Genomic DNA, 20,402 nt, shown 5'->3' with positions numbered 1-20,402 from the left:
AATTCAAAATCTTTATTTTATGTTATTATAATATAAACATGTAGACCTAACTTAGTACTTTCGAAAGTAATATTTTTATCCAACTTTTCTTTGAAAAGCATTTTATTCTGCTTTTAATAAAAACTTGCTGTCGAAGAATTTGAAATATTTAGTTAGCAGTAAATATTTTACTTGGAATTGAACGAGATATAAATAAAAAAAGATTGCCAATGCATTTTGATAAATAAAGGCACCGTGTGGCACTATCAATGTTGACGCTTGTCTCGTAGCAGCACGGACCCTGCGTGGGGCCCACTGGTTCTGGCCGCCAAAAAAAACCTTTCGGTTATTAGTTACTTTAAAACTAAATTATTATAATAATATCACAGATACACATGACCCATAATTTTAATTTATATATACATTGTATACCTACCTCGTGTTCGTGACTAAAACCAGCGCTGTGTCCTTATTGTCCACAGCACATGCTTAGCTGGTGCGTTTTTGACTCAATTGTTTTTTTTTTGTATTATAACACAGTAAAAAAATACAGACAATAATCTGTTTTTTTAATTGTATTATTTTTGTTGTTGCTGTTTGTATGTCAAAAAATACCTCTTTATCTTTATGATTTTTTAAAATTTTATGCATAGGCATATTTAGATATACAAACGCAATATCTGCGTACCTACTTTGTATGCATACCGGGTAGAATTTTATATTTTTTCTGTAGATGGAAAGCAACGCGAATCGCTTGGAGCAAAGAGATTCCTGTGTCAATAACCTTTTTGTTTTTAATTTATGTTGAGAAGATTGAGAGACGGACTGCTTTGAGACGCTGTGTAAATACTGTATTGAGTTTAGCTAGCGCAAACCCTCTAACTAATTCTAAGAAAATTCAAGCAAATCTAGTTTGTTCCAGTCGTATTGCAATGGGCAGAGTGCTCTTGCAAATATTATGCAAATTTGGGCATGTTGCTGTGGAAGTCACAGCTGATACCTACAACTGAAACAAGAGTATTTATAGAGCTAGTACACAGTACACAGTATTAGCTGTACACTATTTATCATATCACTACAATATAGAATATAGATAGGTACATAAGTACATATTTTTATTATGGGTACACTACATAATTCCGAATTACTTTTTTACGAATATGAAAATAACGATTTTTAAAATTTCGAATTTCATAGTTCCGAATAATTCACAATCCCGAATTTTAAGTTTCCGAATAACGAAAATCACGAATAGTTTATAAACGAAATTTCAAACAACACATTTATTAAAATGACGAAAGTCAATTTTCCGAATATTATTATTTCGATGTTTCAAATGTACGATTTTTTACTATATCGAATTGTTAAAATTACGAATCCCGAAGTTTTAATATTCCGAAAATACAAATTCCCGAATGTTTCTTAGTTAACAAGAAATGGTTATATGAATAATGCAGCATAATGCGTATAAAAACAATATTTTATAAGCTATATTATGTGAAACGCTCCGCTCCGCTTCGCTGCGCTCCGCTTTGTTTTTCGATATCTATGTGCACCTAACACGCTCCTCCTCGCTTTGCTCGTCGTCGCACCTATCTTTAGGTTTAGGTCCTAAGGTTTTTAAGTTTAAACACCATAAAAGTCCTAGCAATTGTTTTGCTCTAAATTTGAAACGCTCCGCTCCGCTTCGCTGCGCTCCGCTTTGTTTTTCGATATCTATGTGCACCTAACACGCTCCTCCTCGCTTTGCTCGTCGTCGCACCTATCTTTAGGTTTAGGTCCTAAGGTTTTTAAGTTTAAACACCATAAAAATCCTAGCAATTGTTTTGCTCTATATTTGAAACGCTCCGCTCCGCTTCGCTGCGCTCCGCTTTGTTTTTCGATATCTATGTGCACCTAACACGCTCCTCCTCGCTTTGCTCGTCGTCGCACCTATCTTTTGGTTTTGGTTCTAAAGTTTTAAAGACGTCTATGTTTTTTTGTCAAAATCACGAATTATCATATTTCCGATCGGGATTTCACTTTTTCGTGATTATAATAAATCGGTATTTTATTTTTCGTATATTCAAGTAATCGTATTTTTTAACATTCGTATATTTAACAATCGTAATAACAATATTCGTGATTATAATATTCGAAATTATAATTTTCGTGATTATTATAATTCGGTATTTAAAAAAAATCGGTATTGCAATATTTCGTAAATTACATATTCGGGGTTATCAAATTCGGAAAAAAGTTTTTCGGAATATTTGGGTGTTCCCTTTTATTATCTCTTGCCTTTTCCTACGATTCGCCTACATACTCGTAAACTTACGTGAATTTTATGTTAACTAAAGTATAAGTCTCAATTGTATGTAAGTATTAATAATTTGAAGTCGACACGCTAACATGCCTCAAAGTTGAGGTTTGATAATTCGTAAAGTGCAAAGTTCGCTGGTGCAAACGATACACAATCTTAATAATTGAATTAGTGATGGCATGATTATAATCCGGCAGATAATAATTACTTCAAAGTGTTACGATATACATAATATAATATATACATACTGTATTGTATTTCCTGTAACAAGCTCACAAGCCCCTCTGACTCTCAGATTGTCTCTCCAGTTGTCACTCACTGACAAATACACGGATATCAACATACCTAATATACTTACCCAATAGATAATGCCACGACTTCAGCGGAACTAGGTAAAAAGGTATTTCCGTGAACTTTGCCAAAAAACATTTATCCCGTGAAGAACTCCCGCCACCTCCATTTCTCTCTTTTCCCCTTTCCTCCCATCCCTTTCTCTCACCTTTCCCTACGTCAAATCATTATCATCAGCCAATAATTATCCACTGCTGTATATATCTTCCAAAGAGCGCCACAACACTCGGTCCTCGGTCTTCGTCATCCAGCCACTACCGGCTACCTGCCTAAAGTCTTCGGTCCAGTGGGCAGGAGGGCGTCTCACCCTGCAACGTGAAATATAATGTATATATATTTTCACATTATAATGAAATACTATTTTTCTGTCTATCTTTCTTTCTTTCTTTGAAATACTAATTAAAAATATGTTAACTAAAAAAACAATATTAATAAAAAAAGTATTGTTATTTTTGATATTTAACACTAACGAGATGTTACTGATACCCCGTCAAGGTCTTAACAAGATTATTTGTATATTAAATTAATTAAAATTAAAATTCAGAGAATATTAGTGGATACCTTCATATCGCTTCGTTCGTAGCCTATGAGCTAACTACATAACTAAATACCTTAAATTTGAACGTAATTGTCAATTAAACAACATTAGTAATATTGTCTCAAACAGCTTTGCAGTATAGTAGTTCCGCCAAACGATTAATTTGGTTGAAACATATGCCGGTTGCAAATACACGACTAAATAATTATATCAAAGTGTTAAATCATGACATCCCCATGGCGGATTGGTTAGTAACTCTGTCTTTTGTCCGAAGGACCCGGGATCAATTTCCGGCCGGGCACATATATTTATTTGTACTAAAATTAGCAAATCGTACTTATTAACGGTGGCAGAGTTTTGGACATACTTCCGTAAGTTACTCGGCCGTTGCTGTTTTTTTCTTAGTATTGTCATTATTATTATTTGTTTTTTTTGCATTAACCCCCTTATTCATTAAAAAAGTTACTGGACGGATTAACTATTGAACTGTTCTGTCCCTCTCTAACAGAGAACAATTTGTTCTTTGACAGAGAGTGACAAAACAGTTCAATAGTTAATCCGTCCAGTAACTTTTTTATGAATAAGGGGTTAGATTGGATTATGAGCAAACAGCTTGTGCTACACCTATGATGAAAACCATAATAATTATATTTCTTACCCACGCATGCCTTCAAGTAATTACTTTGAAGGATACTGAGATATCTCGTGGCAAAACAGAAAGTAATGATGGCGCCCACTCAGAATTCAAATATAATGATGGAAATATGTAAACCACGCACGAATACCTATACCTACATATAATCCCGTTTTGGAAGTATTCATGTAGATAAATAATACAGGCACTAAAATTAAAGTAATACAGTCGTTAAAGTTAAAACGGCTGAGCCGATTTTCAAAATAGAATAATTGTGCAGAGCTAACTATTACTACAATCACAAGTACATAATATAATAAGGTAAGTGTATTTTTATTTCATACATATACCTACATTGTTAATGCAAAGATAATTTTATGCATGAAATAAAATTATTTTATGCATGACTTTTTTTTCGTCCGTATTAGTACATATTTTTTAAACACTTTAATTCGGAATCCTAAAAGGAAACCTTTTAGGGAGATGCAATGTAGGCGGGCAAAAGCAGGTACAATAATTTTATCATAGCTCCACTGCTACGCCGTGCTACGCGGCGCTACGAGGCGGCTACGAGCGGCTACGCTCCCGCTGCGCGTCAGTCCGACACGGCCGCTTTCGAGTGAACCACGTGTCAGCTACCGCTCCATAACTTTACGCGATATTTCGACTTTTTCTTCTATATTTTGTTCTACGTTCCAATTTCAAATTTTGAACAATAAAGTTTTTCTTCAGTGATGTGCTCTGTGGCCAGGTAGTTTGGAATAACTTTTCGGTGACTTTTAAAGTTTTTCGTTTGGTCGATAATTTTGTTTGACGGTTTCTGTGGTCCTGTTATCTGAGTGAGGTAAGTTTGATTAGCTTTATGCGTTATAGCTACGTATAGGTATGCCATATGCAAATATTTTCTAAGTTTTAGACATTAAATAAGTGTATGAATTAAAGTTTATATTGTATCCTATGTAGTACCTCTAAAATAATATATACTATTTTTCTTCGTGAATTCATAAGTATTTCGTTGTAATTAAGAATTATTACTTTAAATAAATCTATAATGCTTCTAATAGCACAGAATTATTGAAAATGCACATATTTAAAAAAAACTCGGTCATAAAAGAATTATTTTCTGTGCAGTTTTTTTTTACAAAAAGTTTTACTACTAACTAATACTACTAGTTCTACTACTTTATTTTTAATTTTACTAGTTTTAGTTAGTTTAGTTTTAGTTTACTACTTTAGTTTCCTATGCTTACATCAACGTCAGGTTTTTCTTAATAAGATACCATAAATAAGTATTTATTTTTACAGGCAGAATGTTAATTATATCCCAAAACATTAGTTAACATAGAAACTTCCAGGAGGTCTAGCACGGAGCGCAAGACGCGCACGCCAAGACATGACAAAAGTTTTGCTTCTCCCTCACCCCCATCGCGCGGCTTCGAGAGCGAGCGCGACGGAAAACTTTTGTCATGTCTTGATGTGTGTGTTTTGCGCCCTGTGCTACGGTAGCAAGTATAGTTACTAAAATCTGTCTCCTCCGAAAAAAAGTGAAAATAGGACACCGTCGTAAAAACGCATTGAAGTAGTAAACCACGTTTGTTTATGAAAATATGATTATAATGTTTAGGGTACGGTACTAAAATAAACATTAAGTGTAAAGTGTGTTTACGCTGGTCCCACCACTCATAATAATATTTTATGGATCATAATTATGGAGACCTGTTAACGAAAAATAGGTCGTATCTATGCCTCCAAGTTAATACTGAAAAAATATATTTATTACGTAAACGAGATCTCAAGTGAAGATCACGAACAGAAAAACATAGAGTGGGACGCCCTCCAGCCAGGCAAGTTCAGTCCAGAGTGTTGCGGCGCACCTTAGGAGAGACCTATGTCCAGTGGTCCAGCAGTGGACGATTACGGGGTTTAATGATAAATATAATGATGACATCTTAATTTAAAACTCCAGTATATATCAATTCTATGCTATTTAATTCTGTGGTCATTATTCACTTGATGATGTCTCTCGGCATTTTATGGATAAAACTTTTTCATTGATATGCTGACTGACGGTTATGAACACTATAGGTATAGCTCAGGTGTTTGTTACCGACACACTATAAATTAACAAGAAATATAAAAGATAATTTTAAATTTATACACTCACGGGCAATGAAAAGGTTCCACTAAGAAAAAAACCAAATTACTTCTAAACGGAAAAGCCTATCTTAATGCCGTCTTCTGCAACATTGAAGTACATTTATCAGAGCATCAGGATATTACCAACTAAAATCGGTTATATTTTAAATTAAATCTTTGAAAAAATTGGGGTCGTTTGTTGTTGGCATTTTGTGAGTGGAACTTTTACATTGCCCGGCAGTGTATTATCGCGATTTTTCTCTACAACTCCTGTCCATTTGTAGCGAGTTCCGAACAGTTTCAGACGCAGGACGTATCTTATCGGCTTCGACTCTTGCGGCCCCAACCGTGCGAGCCGGCAGCAATAAATCGTGCGCGGATCAAACTTGACAATAAATTCTACGCTGTGCTGTTCCGTTCTGCAGTTTTACGACTCTCCGCTTACCGTGCACCGTCAAAGTGGAGCGGGCAAAGTTTGAACTGTGAAGGCAGGCGGCATACAAATCTGGCCAAGTGCTTTAAGCAGCTTATGGCGATCACGTTCTGCCTACCCGCGCCGCGCACAACGCGCTGGGTTTCAAATTGAACTGCGATCGCCGAATAGTTACCATGTGTGAATATGTCATCATGGTTGTTTTCAGCTAACTATCGTTCATTGTGAGACATATGCCTGTCAGCTCCTGTATATATATATATACAGGAGCCTATACGTATTAGGTATATACATATATATACCTAATACGTATAGGCGTTGGTTCGATTTTATATCAAAAACAAGAGAGTTACCCACTTTTCCCAGTATATTAGTAAGTAAGAAGAGAAGGTAAGAATATTTTCTTGCTTTTTTAATATAAATGGTTATTATTTTACATTATAATCACCATATTTTACGAAACGCTTCGTAAGATCAGATATAAAACACGAGGAGAATAAATAATCTGGCTAACCATAATTAAAATCTGTCACGAACACCAATTAATTATGATAGTCTTTAATGAAGTCAAGTTTTAAATACTAGGTATTTATAATTACAAGAATCGTCTGTGCCTTTGTGTCACTTGTGGTATCGACCCTTGTCTGTGAATCCGAGACATTAATTATAGTCACGAAGTTAGACTAATAGCTGGGGCACCTCGATAACAGGGCATCTGGTCTGTTTGTGTGTTACTGATCATGGATTAATTAACTCCACGCCCTTATTAACAGCCCCGTATGAGTGAACTGTTGTTAGTGTTGTCTGTTGTATCGTAGTGTTTTTCTTTTTTCCAGAATAAGCTTGTTATTCTAAAAACTAATATGGTGAAATTTCATGTTTTTTTGGGCAGTTACCATAAATGACTAATATTTATACTAAAAACTCATATGAACAACAAAGTGTGATGGAAAAGAAAATGGTCTTTCACGATTTTTCCAAAAGCATATATTATAATAAAGGTTGTTCAGAATGGCTTACGTACCTTTTTGTAACATTCTGTATGTATGCAAATGATTTCCTATGGCACGTACTATTTGCGAATACACAAGTGATAAGTATAAATGGTGTTTTCCGCTGTAATATAGAAATACTGTTAATGTTTGCTAGAATTTCTTAGCTGCTCAATGCTCATTAATTATGTAAGTGGTGCAGTAAAACAACTAACATATTTAGCGTGAAATTCCGTTTAAAGGTAAGGTCTACCTATTGGTATGTTACATATCGAACCAAACGAATTTTCATGAATGTATGGATAAACGGCGTCGGTAATGCCGATGAAGTTGACGAATTTGTATGAATTTCTATACAATGAACACTGAATGCGATGCGACCATGTGTTCCGTTAAAGGTAAGCGTCCATTTTTCGGCACCGTACGCAAAGAACGTATATAAATTCTCACAAGTGAACTGTAAATACTAAATAAAATTCACTTAAATCATTTAATCTTTGCAACATCACAAAAATATCACGTTTATATCCTCTTAAATCACTGTGATGACACCGCGGCTGCGCCTGGGGCCATTAAATTAGCCATTTCCGAATAAAATGACCTGGAGCTGGCATCACAACAACCCTTGCCATTATGCCGTACCATTGATATCCAAAGTCACGCACGACATCATGATTTGCCCTACTCACTCGTTCCTTCTATTGCCTACCTTATTCCAAGCTTTTAAGGATAAAAACTGTGTGTTTGTGGTTTCAGGATTAGGTTGGGTTTATTATGAGGCAGTTTTTGTCAAGTTATTGCAAGCTTGTGACTGTGTGAGGTTGTAAAAGCTCTTATTGGCGATAACAAAACAATCTCGTTTATTGACTAAACATATCTATTTATTTGGTTTCTATACATACTGTATATAAACCAAATAAAAACCAATATATGAAAGTTATTATAGAATTTATAAATCAATTATAAAACTTATGCCAATATAAAATAGACATCAGACCATAATTCAGATCCTAACCAGAAATGACCCTGGACTATTTCTACTGTACGTATTATGTCGACCGAATTGTGCACCGGCCATTTCGGCAGACTCGCCAAATATTATAAGGAAAGGTTTTACGGACCCGGGGACTGTCCAATGAAGGTTCTACAATATTTATATATTTTCATAGAATACCAATCGTCAAACTAGCGGGCCCAGTATTTCAATATGGGAGTAATGAAAGTTTTTCTTATAATTTGTGCAGTGAAGAGTTATGTAAGTAGGTAATTTTGCTGAAGTTTGTCTAAGCTACATAAAAGCTGCACTTTTCTTTTCGTGATTTCAATAATTTGTTTACCCCAGCTTTTTTCTTGCGTATACTTTTCACGGAATTTACATTATTTTTTATTGTGAGCCTTTATTTTCGGTTGAAGGGGAAGAACGGATATAGGTAAGTACAGTCAACAAAAGAAATATGTACTTAAGAAAATCCTCAGCACAAAGAGTTTCATCCTAAAACGGTAGGTACATGGGACAGAAATGAGTTTAGAAATAATTACATTGTAGAATGAGAGATTCATTTGAGAAAGAAGCAGAAATAAAGTGTCATACATAGAAAGTACATTCAGCACCATTATTAGCTGAAATTCCATTAGTGACGTGAGTAGATATGCAAAGGTAGATAAGTTCTTTTGCGATTAAAGACATCATTGACAAAACATGATGTGAATAAAAAATTGAATTTAATACATTACTTTAGTGTGATTATAATAAACTTTTTAATAACTCAATCTTCGTTACTTATACGCTTAATTCTACGCTTGCTCTTTAATTTCTTTGTCGACTGTACAACCATAAAAGCATCTTCCGAAAAATAATAAGCAAACCACAACAAGAGAGAAGTAATTTGCGTGCGACGGCGGCTTAATGACGTATGATTTGATACGTGTCGAATAACGTCACGTTCACGGAAACAGGCGCCTCATTTTGATCCAAAACCTAATATGGAGGTTTATTACGCAGCCACAGTACCAGCTACACAGCTAGCTAGCGAGTGAGCTAGCGGGCGAACCTCATCTCACAGTGCGCCTTCTTACACTCACGACCAACGTGTAATGAAAAATGTAATTGTTCATTATTTCTATTCACATTGTGGGTACTTCACACTGTGAAGTACCCAAGTAGATTCAGGTAAATTCTGGGAAATTTATGTCCGAGAATTTGCCCTACCCTAATAAATTAGTTTTTTTTTACCTATGGTAGTATAAATTCACCTACCTCGCGACCGTGATATTAGCTATATAGCTGGCAGTGTAGCTAACGCTTAATACGTTGGTTTAATTGTGTTTTGGGAGGCGAAAAATCCCAACGTTGTTTGCGTGATATTTTAAAAACATTTGTATAGTTAATAAAAAAAATTATATCGATTTCTTAATGATAATTAAAAATATTTAATTTTAATTACCTATCATTAAGTTTATCTACATATTTAATATTGCTAGTAGTATCAATTATTCTCGTCAAAATTCCCCAAACGAATAGTAAATAATTGAAAAGTTTGATTAACTAATGATTTTGTTTATAAGTGCACGGTGCACTGGAGCCTTACTAATGAACTTTATATTAAGTCGTTAACTCATTTCCCTGTTTTACGAGTGCGGCAGAGCGACGCGTGCGCCATAAACCCGGCGGCTGCAGCAGGATGCCTCAATTAGGTCACCGCAATCGTTAAGGGAGAAGGCAATATTGCCCACTAACCAATAGAGCCCTCATTTCCTAACTACTCTCATGGTAACCAACCTTAGTCTATACTTAGGTTTTCAAACGATTAACACATTTTCAAATGGATAATCATGATACGAGATTAAAGAATTTTACTTTCTTCTTTCTTTCTTTCTTTTCTTTCTTTCTTTCTTTCTTTCAAACATACACAACAGTCACAAACATACACACTAAATATGGTATAATATACTCAAATAATTTAGGATCTTTAAAGAATTCAGAGTAGCATCACGTAGTTCATCATCAAATAAAGAGAACAGCGAGGCGGCTAACGACTTGACCTACAGATACACCCATCAGACACTAAGTGCGGCCTTAATACATTAATCATATCTAGCCCAGACTCGTTATAGTTTTTGCCGAAAAAGTATTTTTAAGATACCACGACAGAAAGGAGGCAGCCATTTCTCAGCTCTTTATGAAGTTGGAACACCCGACAATTATGACAAATGAGCCCTCTTTTTATATTGCAAATATTATTAAAATGAGCGCTTAACTTATTCAGGGCTGACCCGGGTTTGCTGATATCACAGATTTGTAACCAGTGACCAAAGCATCAAAACAAATGATTTCTGAACCGGCAATAGTATAATAGATAAAGTCACATTCCTGCCATGCCTTAATTTAGATAGACATGGGGTATGTTCCTTGTTCCTATTTTCGCACACGTTGCCAAAGTAAACACAGGAACATAAACAGAATAATTGACGTCAAAGCTTACGAGTAGACTAAACATGCTGAACCCGTCGACCAGTGAGAGAATCAGTCATCAGGTGCTGATCACGCGGAGTATTGGCGCTATGTGCCGCACAATTAGAGCCTCGCTGATTGATCCACAAGATTTGTTTGTAGGCTAGCAATCTTATTGTTAGATTTAACTTTAACAGGATGTAAATGGTGGATTCTTTTGTGAAAGTTCCATCGGATACCATATTCAAATGTGCTTTCACAATGTGTTTCACAATGGTTTTACAACTGAGAACATCGAAATCACAAAAAGCTGATCTTGCGCAGCAAGTTAAACACATTCTGTGTAAATAAATCCACGGTGGACCAGCGTGGTGGAATATGGTCCAAACTTAGGAAGAGAGTAGTAGTTAGTAGGGGAGCGACCGTCGATATAATATGCACAAAAGCTCCATTGGAGAGAGCCAGTTGCAAGTAGTTACTAACACCCTCATAGATAGTTTGATAGTAGATTAGAACAGCTACAGCTCTTCTCACTGTAATAATAATATTTAAATAAATAACTTAAAATAATATTTTTCGAAATTTAATCATTCAGCTGCGACAGAGTAATAAAGTGCTGTAAGATAAAATATGAGGTCGAAAATTTACATTTTGGAGTAAAAATTTCCATACATATAGTGTTATTATTCTCACTAGAATGTATAAATTTTATCGTGATAGTTATTATTTTGTGACATCGATAGAATCCCCGAAATTGATACTGTGTGTTTGCCAATCACGTAAAGGAGTGGGCAAATACATTTTGCTTTAAGTGTAAACAAAGCAATATATTCGACTGCTATTGAATATCTACGTATACTTAAATATTGACTTTACTTGTGTATTTAGATGAGAAATATAAGCTTAGAGAGTTATTTATACACTATATTTATTTAACCATAGGTAGGTATATATTCAACTTTATAACGATTTAAATCATTTAAGACCTAGGGCAAACGTACAAATGCTTTAGTTAAATAAAATAAAACAGTTTTCGTGTAAGTGGAATTACATTTTTGAAAATTACTTCAAATACTTCCCTGATAGTTCCCTGAAAATATTTATTAAGTTGAATGTGAAGCTCTTTTTTTGTGTGCAATAAAGAGTATTTTTAACCGACTTCAAAAAAAGGAGGAGGTTCTATCTTATCTAGTTTCTTCAGAAACTATGATTCCTGGTAGCGCGCTAAGAGCAAACACAGGAATACCACGAGTATTACATACTTTCAGTTCACAAAAATCTTGAAATATGTATTTTCAATAAATAATTGGCCAATTCAAACAAGAAAAACAGATTGTCGTAAAAATGAGATGTAGTAGATAGAAGACTTGAAAGAAATATACCCAGGTAATATATATATATAAGTGTATTTATTTATTCAAGGTTATAATATAAATTAACATTTAACTAATGAAGCCTAACCTAATTGTAAATAAAATTATGAAAACTGAACTGAAAGATAAAATTTTAAAAATTCAAAGTATTCGCCTCAAATATATATATTTATATATTACGTAAGTATATAAGAAAAGCCTTTTCAAATATAAAAAAACCAACATACTATACTATTGCATCTAGTACTATCGTTTATTTCCAGTAACTAAGCGGTTCCTCATGGTCGGCTGGATCGCGCTCGTCAGACGCAGGTCTATAAACCTCAGGCCGGTGTGTTCAGCCATTTACAAAACCTTTGAAGAAAACACTTCATTCAACCTTAGATACATACCTACCTACTCCAGTGTTTAAGGAAAACTTTTCCGTTATATAGTCGGCTATATTTATAGGTACGTGCCCCGATATTTTCCGAATCCACTGCGGAGCGGTCAACAAAGTTTCATGAAAATTAATGATTCCCTATCAAATTAACGCCGAACTACAAATTGGATAAATATAAATTTTGTTTGCAAATGGCTGCCCAGATTAATTTGGCGCTCGATGATAAAGGATCAATGCCGACTGCGGTCGAGGTTTTTCAACGATAAATTGAAAACTATAATTCAAAACTCGTCCGAAACTTTAGATTAATGACTCGACAGAAATGAAAACAGAAGTGCCACAGTGGTTCAGATTTAAAACAAAGGGAAATTAATGAATTTAACACGCTAGGTAGTTTAATATTTTTTTACTAAGTACTAAGGTTTGTTTTTTTTACTAAATATTATAATACTTTTCTCTTTAAAAGAGTTTTTATGTGCGAACATAAATTTAAAGTTAAGCCGAGAGCATCACCAAAAGTCGCAAAAAATTTACACCTGAAAGGCAAATCAAGAGATTACGAGTTTTCTAAATTAAGTTGGTGCTAACTTAGTTTGAAAAGTGCTATAAGTTAAATAGACCAAGTAATTAAGCAGGGGCGGCGAAATTGCTAAGATTACCGACAAAATTTGTTCTCCGATGAACCTCAAAGTACGTAAATGATTTCTTTTGGATTCACAATTTAGATTGAATTATATTTTCTTAAAACATGAATGACTGCGCCTATGTATGTACAGATTCCCATTATTATATTTATTTTTATTATTTAGTTTTAGATTTAGAATGAATATTGTGATCCATCACATGCAATAATTATGTTTACATTCCATGGGGTGTTGTAGTGGATGCCAAATTTTATGAACAACCACAATACGTGTATTCATTAGTTCAAAAGTACCTTCTAATCGTGTCTTGATTGTTCGGAGTTTAGGTTTTTGTTAACTATGTGACGACACAAAAAAATTCATCTATAAAATATATTTATAACTTTTTTTACATTTGTCATTTTCTTATTCAGGGCTCGTTAGTTTCCGACACAAAGATGCGACAAGACTAATGCAGAACTTTAACCCCTTTGTCTTGCCATCCGCAATCAGACCATGAACGTCGACATTGTACTGCGTGCCGAGACAATGCTGCCTGATGAGCACTGCGTACTCTATTAAAACATTTCTTTTCCATAGTAATTCGGTACTTATTTCTAAAATAAACAGACATATGAATAAAATAGTCTATTCATTTCCTGGATAGGTTTCTTTGATGAAATATCTGTGTCTCATCTTATTTTCCCTGCACTCAAGGAATTGGTACGACAGGAATGCGAATCAAACAAAGAAATTGTAAGTGCGAGGCCGTTATTATTCTGAGCTGTCAAATCATTTTGCTATGAGCATTCCCTGGTATTCACATTATTCAGAATGTCGTAAAGCTGAATGACATTGCTCATTACCATTTCACAAATTTAGCATGTTTATTATGCAAGCAGGTAGTTATTGCCGGTGTGTTTTACAGGCGATAAAATAAATCTGCTGTCGGAGGCGCGCTAACTGGTGAGTTTACGCGAATTGTCGAGTTCAGAGGGGTCACTCCATGTCACTCTAGCGAACAAAAAACAAAGCTTCGGAGTGTTACTGCGCTAGCCGCGACTCTAACAAGTTGAGTTAAACCTACGGATTGTGTGACAACTCCGGTTCATTCATTTTTGTTAAGCCAGAGTAACCCAACTGTAATAAACGACGCACTTACATAAGCCGACTCCGTAATGTATGTTTTAATTTGTCATTCCTTGGTCGTATTCTTTTTCTGGATACATTTACAAATTTTGTCTGTTAGCTAATAACCAGTCATAGTCAGTGTTACGAGTACTTATTCACAGTATCCACTGTCGATTATAAATGAGAATAAGCTAATAATTAGATTGATGGTAGGTATATAAATAAATAAAAATAAATAAATAATCATACTGATCTAATCGACAGCTGATGACGATGATGATGCTATGCTAGCTGTGGGTCGAGTATCAGATAGAATAGTAGGTAAGTACCTTACGTTTCTTTAGCTTGCTTTGGGTACACCAATATGATTATTTTAATATGAAGGCAACATCAAAGTATTTTACCTAGTTATCGATATTGAATACGTTTTTTTCTGTTACTTAAATATCTTTATGCAGTATAAAATATAAATTCTGTAAAAAATACAGTATAATTGGTGCTTCATTATTCTCAATATCAATTGAGTAAATGCAAATTTTCCCTCATTTCTTAATGGAAAAGACAGATTTCGTGACTGTGGGCAATTAATTATCTGCAGATTGCCAACACGGTCGATAAATGGCGACAATTATACTAATTGTAGTTCAAGTGCATAAGATATACCTACTTAGAAATAAAATATTTTAGGATTTAACTGAAATCTCTTATAAGTATCTTAAATTACTCGAAGCTGTTATTTAATCAATAATATTTATCATGTTATTAATTAAAAAATCATCTTAATTAATGACCAAGTACTTACCGAATTATTAATTTTGTAAGAACGTCCGTGGAATTGTTTTAACGCCGGCTTAATTCATTAAAGGGGTGTATTTCATGTAGAATTAGGCGGTTTTAATTGGATGTTGGATCCAAATAAATACGTTTGTTACAAAAACACCTGCTGCCACTTCGTATCTACTTAAATAAACCTTCTCCATATTTTTAAGCTGACATAAATAAATGAATATGCAAAAGTGTACCTATTAATTTTATTGCAGCTCTAAAATCAGGCCGATATAGTTTAATTTGCAGAAAGTATCATAACTTCAGACAGGTATACTTATCTGATTTAGTTATCTGTTAACTATGGCACTGAAAGTACTGACTCCTTTAAAATACAATATAATATATGAAGTAGATGTATAAAATACAACTTCCTTTATGATTATGACCCACTGTCCGTCCGCAGCTGAACGCGATCTCATGAAGAAATAAAAATATAATAAGAATAAGCCACTCTCCCGCAGTGTTCGCCCGTCGCGGCGTCCTGGATATTTAATACTCAGAGTGAACTCCGGAATTACAGACGCAAATGTTAAATGTATCTAACAAAAGGTTTGATAAAGTTAAATTTTCAAATCTGTCACTTCAGCTCGAGCTGACCCCAAACCACAGTAGGTACTTTAGCAAACCTGACAGTAACGTATTACAATTATAATTTATAGGGGTTACTTATCGCGTTGCTATTACTAAGTGAGACACGGTCTTGATAATCAACAAAGAAATGTAAAATTTTACGGTCAATAAAATGATATTCTATTCAATTGCATCTAATGCACCTCTGCCTACCACGCAAGGCGTGAGTGTTTGTTTTTTTATATTTTTTTGTTCTATACTATTCTATGCACTCGCTTCTTCCTTAAAAACCGTAGTCGTAAAACCGAAGTAACCACCCCGGCGGGTCTGCGAAGTTGCAATCTGAAATAGTTGAACTCTTACAAGTTGGAGCCTCTCGAGAGGAGCCCGACCCAGGGCTCTCCTGTCGGGAGCTACTTTACTACTTTGCATTCTTTTATTCGCCGAGGTTGCCTTATTTCGCGTGATTGCATTTTGCAAAGCGGAAAAGTGTTAAATGGCGTTCATTTTCTCACTGCTTGAATTATTAGTTGCGTTGGTGAATAGAATAAATATAAATTGTGGTAGGGTAACACTATAAAAATTAATTACTCTCTTAACTCTATAGTCTACAGATTATTATGCATTCTAATTCCGCATAGCAGAAACAGCGGAGAACAGTTGCATATGTACTCATATAATTTGTTTAGGTAGTGATAACGATAACGTATTGTAAATATGAACTAGCTAATGTGATTAAATTTGTAACACTCGTTTTAAATACCCCTAGTGCTCAGGTATTACTGCTAATGGAAATTTAAAACTTTAGTGTGGAATAATTAGACATAGCATAGAAAATTTAACGGTCGACATACATATAACTATTATGAAATACTTACTTTATTAATAAAATTTATGTTATTTATAGATGGGGATGCTACGGATAGCTCATAAATCTTTAGAGTATACGTATATGATGTAAGTTCTCGTTTGAACTGGCAAACCGACTGATAGAACCAGCTACTCGTACAAAAGTGATATGAAAGGGGAAAAAAACTAATATTGGCAGTGGTATGACAAGGAAGTCCTATATAGGACAGAGTGTGGCGCTCTCCCTCCAAAATTATGTAGGTATATTGAACCAACACTAATGTTTTAATAGGTTACAAAGTATGTAACAATAGTATCTAGAAATAACAATGTAGTTATCACCAACCCCCTCTACCTTTTCAGATTCTGTCTACAAATTATACACTCATTGGTTTTAAACAGAATTAAATCTGATTCGCAGACAAGTGTTAAATTCAGTTCCGTAATTAATTTTCCGACGGAGCGGAATGATCCGAGAGTCAAGTGATTCAACCCGTCGTCGAGTCGGAAACTCCCGCTCTCCGGGTTGACCTTTTGAAAAAGTTGGAGCGAGTGGCCCGGCCGCCGCCCGGTCGCCCGGCCCGGGGCAACACCGCCCGGACAATGGACATGATCCTCCCGGACATTCCGGATTATCATTTCACCAGCCAGATCATACTGGTCAATGTAAGCGTCAAACTTTCCCAAAAGTTATAGTTAAATTTCAATTTGTACTTAATCCCCCGGCCTATATAATTTGGGCTATAAAATAAGTGTGCCTCAGAATATTTACTCGCGGCTTTAGCCGAAATTGGCTGTCATAATACCTATCTAAAGACATAATTGGTTCAGCTTTTGGAAAAGCTTCTTTGGAACATTTTGTTGTTATTGTTGGATGTATTTAAAAACATTTAATATTAAAATAGAGATGCATAGAATGAAAATGTCACTCATGATTAGGTAAATAAAGAAGTTTGTCTTTGCTTGCTTTCAACAAGATGCGATGTCTGGATTCCTCTTTGTACCTGAGAGCAAGCAACAAAATTGACTGTTAAAATGTTATACCCATAATGTGTTCCCTGAAGCACACAAGTAACTTAAAATGTGAAATGTAAAAAAATATAAAATAGCTAGGTACATGTGAGAAAGGTGTGATACTAATGCCCCATACATTTCAGAATAAAAGGTCACCAAATTTTAAGCGAAGCGTCCGTAGTCGAGCGGGCCTCAGTGATCGTAACTGATCGCTGAGGTTAAGCAACAACTGACACGGTCAGCCATTGGATGGGTGACCAATTAAAAGTAGTGCTTTTCTGGACGCTTCCGTGCTTTGGACGGCACGTTAAGCCGTGAGTCCCAGTTGCTGCTTCAGCAGCAGTCGTTAAGCCTAGTCAGAGGCCTTCGGGCGGCTTGAAAACATCTGACAGTCGGGTTGCCCACTTACCCGACAACTCTCCAACTAAACTCAACCAACCCGGACTTGGCCAGCGCGGTGGACTAGGCCTAAACCCTTCCTTCATTGGAAGGAGACTCGAGCCCCAGCAGTGGGGACGTAATGGGTCGTGATGATGATGATGATGATGATGAAATTTTAAGAAGTGAAACTATTACGCGTGTTATTTTGGTTATTTCAATACATATAGAAACCCAAAAAGTTTAAAAGAAAGTTGTATTGGTACGGCATAAGAGTTAAATTTGCGTAGCACGTTTTCGGATTATCGAATCCAACAGTACAAGATTTACTGGAGCTAAGTAATAACATTTTAATAAAATTACAGCGGAGCGTTTTCAGGGGGTGAAAATGTAGTGTCACCACGTGCCGACATTTGTCAGACAAATGTTTGTTTTGGTGGAACACTCTTGGAACACTGGTGTGAAGTTTATGAGACACGCGTGCCGTGACGGGATGCGCTGAGCCACACCTACACGTATAGAAGTTGTTGAATTATGCTACAATACGGTGGGAATTGTATCCAAAATTAGTACCATAATTCTGGGTTAGGTTTTGATCAGAAGTTTGATAGTTTTTTAGATCAGATTAAAACATAGAAAAGTGTGTAAAAAATGTTAGTAGGAACGGCAAATTTGTTCAAAAACGGTGTTTTAGCCGAAAGAAAAGGAAATTAAAACATTCTCTATACCTATACCTTAAAAAAACCGAAAAAGAGTCTAACAATGTTTTTTTTATAAAAAGAAGATATTTTATTTTTACACACAGTATTTCAGGATAGTCTTAAACCACTCTTAAACAGTAATTAATAAAAAACTTCGGCATTAGTTAAACACCCAAGTAACACTCACTTTCAACCCATCAAACAGAACTTTTTCTTATTTAGTACGTATTTCCTTTTACACTTTAGCTGGAAACAGCCACTACATCCATTAAGCCACAGCCAGATAAAGACATCGCTAAGAAGCAACTCCGCGCCCCTCGGAGCTGCGACCCAATTAGCCCCTGAACACCTGCTGGCTGGGGGGGGGGTATTCTGGATACTGGGATTACCAGCTGGCCATAGGTTTAGTTATAGGGCGCCTGGAACACTTCTTTGAACAGTTGTGGTGGTGAACCACTTTTGTATCGTGGATGAAGCTTTTATCAGATTTTTATAATGTGAGTGTTTTGCACTAAAAATATCTGCATCTATGGCAGCATCTTGACAAGTTAAAAGAATATTGTATTTGTGTCCTAAGGTTACATTGATTACAGATTACTAACAGAACAGTAACAAACAAAACTTGCTTGCGTTTGTAAAGATTTGTGCATACGACTTCAGCCCACGCATCTGAGAATAGCATCCCTGCTCCCGCACGCCAGAGCTCGTGCTGGGAATAGTCCCCAGGCGTTCACTTTTCACGAGTCTTTGTGGAGCATCGTCAATTAGTGCCGGCTCCGTCCGTAATAGGAAACGTGCGAGTTTAGTAATAGCCCCCGCTTCCGAGACCACCTAATACTACTGGCTGCGCTTACTAAGTATACCAATTGAGATTCCAGTTCTGTCGATGGGTTGGTATTGTGTGTGTTACAGACTTTTAGTACTCGTGCTCCTTGTTCGTTAGTTGCGGTGGTTTTGATTATACAAGTTAGGGCGAGGCCCCATTGCTGCGGTGCGTCGCCGCACTCTGGTGTTTTTCATAATATAGATATTTGCCAGTATCTTGACATAAATAAAGAAATATGGAAAGCGTCCGTAGTCGAGCGGGCCTCAGTGATCGTAACTGATCGCTGAGGTTAAGCAACAACTGACACGGTCAGCCATTGGATGGGTGACCAATTTCAAGTGGTGCTTTTCTGGACGCTTCCGTGCTTCGGACGGCACGTTAAGCCGTGGGTCCCGGTTGCTGCTTCGGCAGCAGTCGTTAAGCCTAGTCAGAGGCCTTCGGGCGGCTTGAAAACATCTGACAGTCGGGTTGCCCACTTACCCGACAACTCTCTCAGCACAAGCTTGCTTGTGTTGGGGTCCACCAACCCGCACTTGGCCAGCGTGGTGGACTAGGCCTAAACCCTTCCTTCAATGGAAGGAGACCCGTGCCCCAGCAGTGGGGACGTAATGGGTCGTGATGATATGGAAAACAACAATGTTGCAATGAGGCCTCACCCTTAGCATGGAAAGTGCTTTAATTTTAAGGCCTTAATCTCATAAGTATCCTGAAACCCAGATAATATCGATCAGTACCTATGTTTACTAATAAAAAATATAGATTCTAATGAAATGAACCCGTATGAATGTTCTGTTCAATGATAAGTATTTTCCAAATTAATCGCACGATTACACCCAACTAGTTTTATATTCGCAATCAAGTGTTTACCAAACAAATTCTATTCATTATTTACATATTGGGGGACGCCTATT

The 20,402-nt window shown here is 35.9% G+C and overlaps 1 protein-coding gene across 2 annotated transcripts in view; it reads left to right on the top strand.

Annotated features, from left to right (window-relative positions):
- The first annotated feature begins 4,385 nt into the window (after positions 1 to 4,385).
- The window catches only part of LOC119693688 (somatostatin receptor type 2), a 61,069-nt gene continuing 45,052 nt past the window's right edge, over positions 4,386 to 20,402 (top strand). For both annotated transcript variants that reach the window (XM_038117918.2, XM_038117917.2), the window contains exon 1: positions 4,386 to 4,648. The gene's annotated coding sequence lies outside the window, so the exon portion shown is untranslated. The remainder of the gene's footprint in view (positions 4,649 to 20,402) is intronic.

The sequence above is a fragment of the Plutella xylostella genome, chromosome 10, assembly GCF_932276165.1.
Source record: "Plutella xylostella chromosome 10, ilPluXylo3.1, whole genome shotgun sequence".
In the NCBI taxonomy this organism is placed as follows: Eukaryota; Metazoa; Arthropoda; class Insecta; order Lepidoptera; family Plutellidae; genus Plutella; species Plutella xylostella.
The sequence above is the reverse complement of the archived record's forward strand: the minus strand, read 5'-3'. Positions and strand labels throughout refer to the sequence as shown.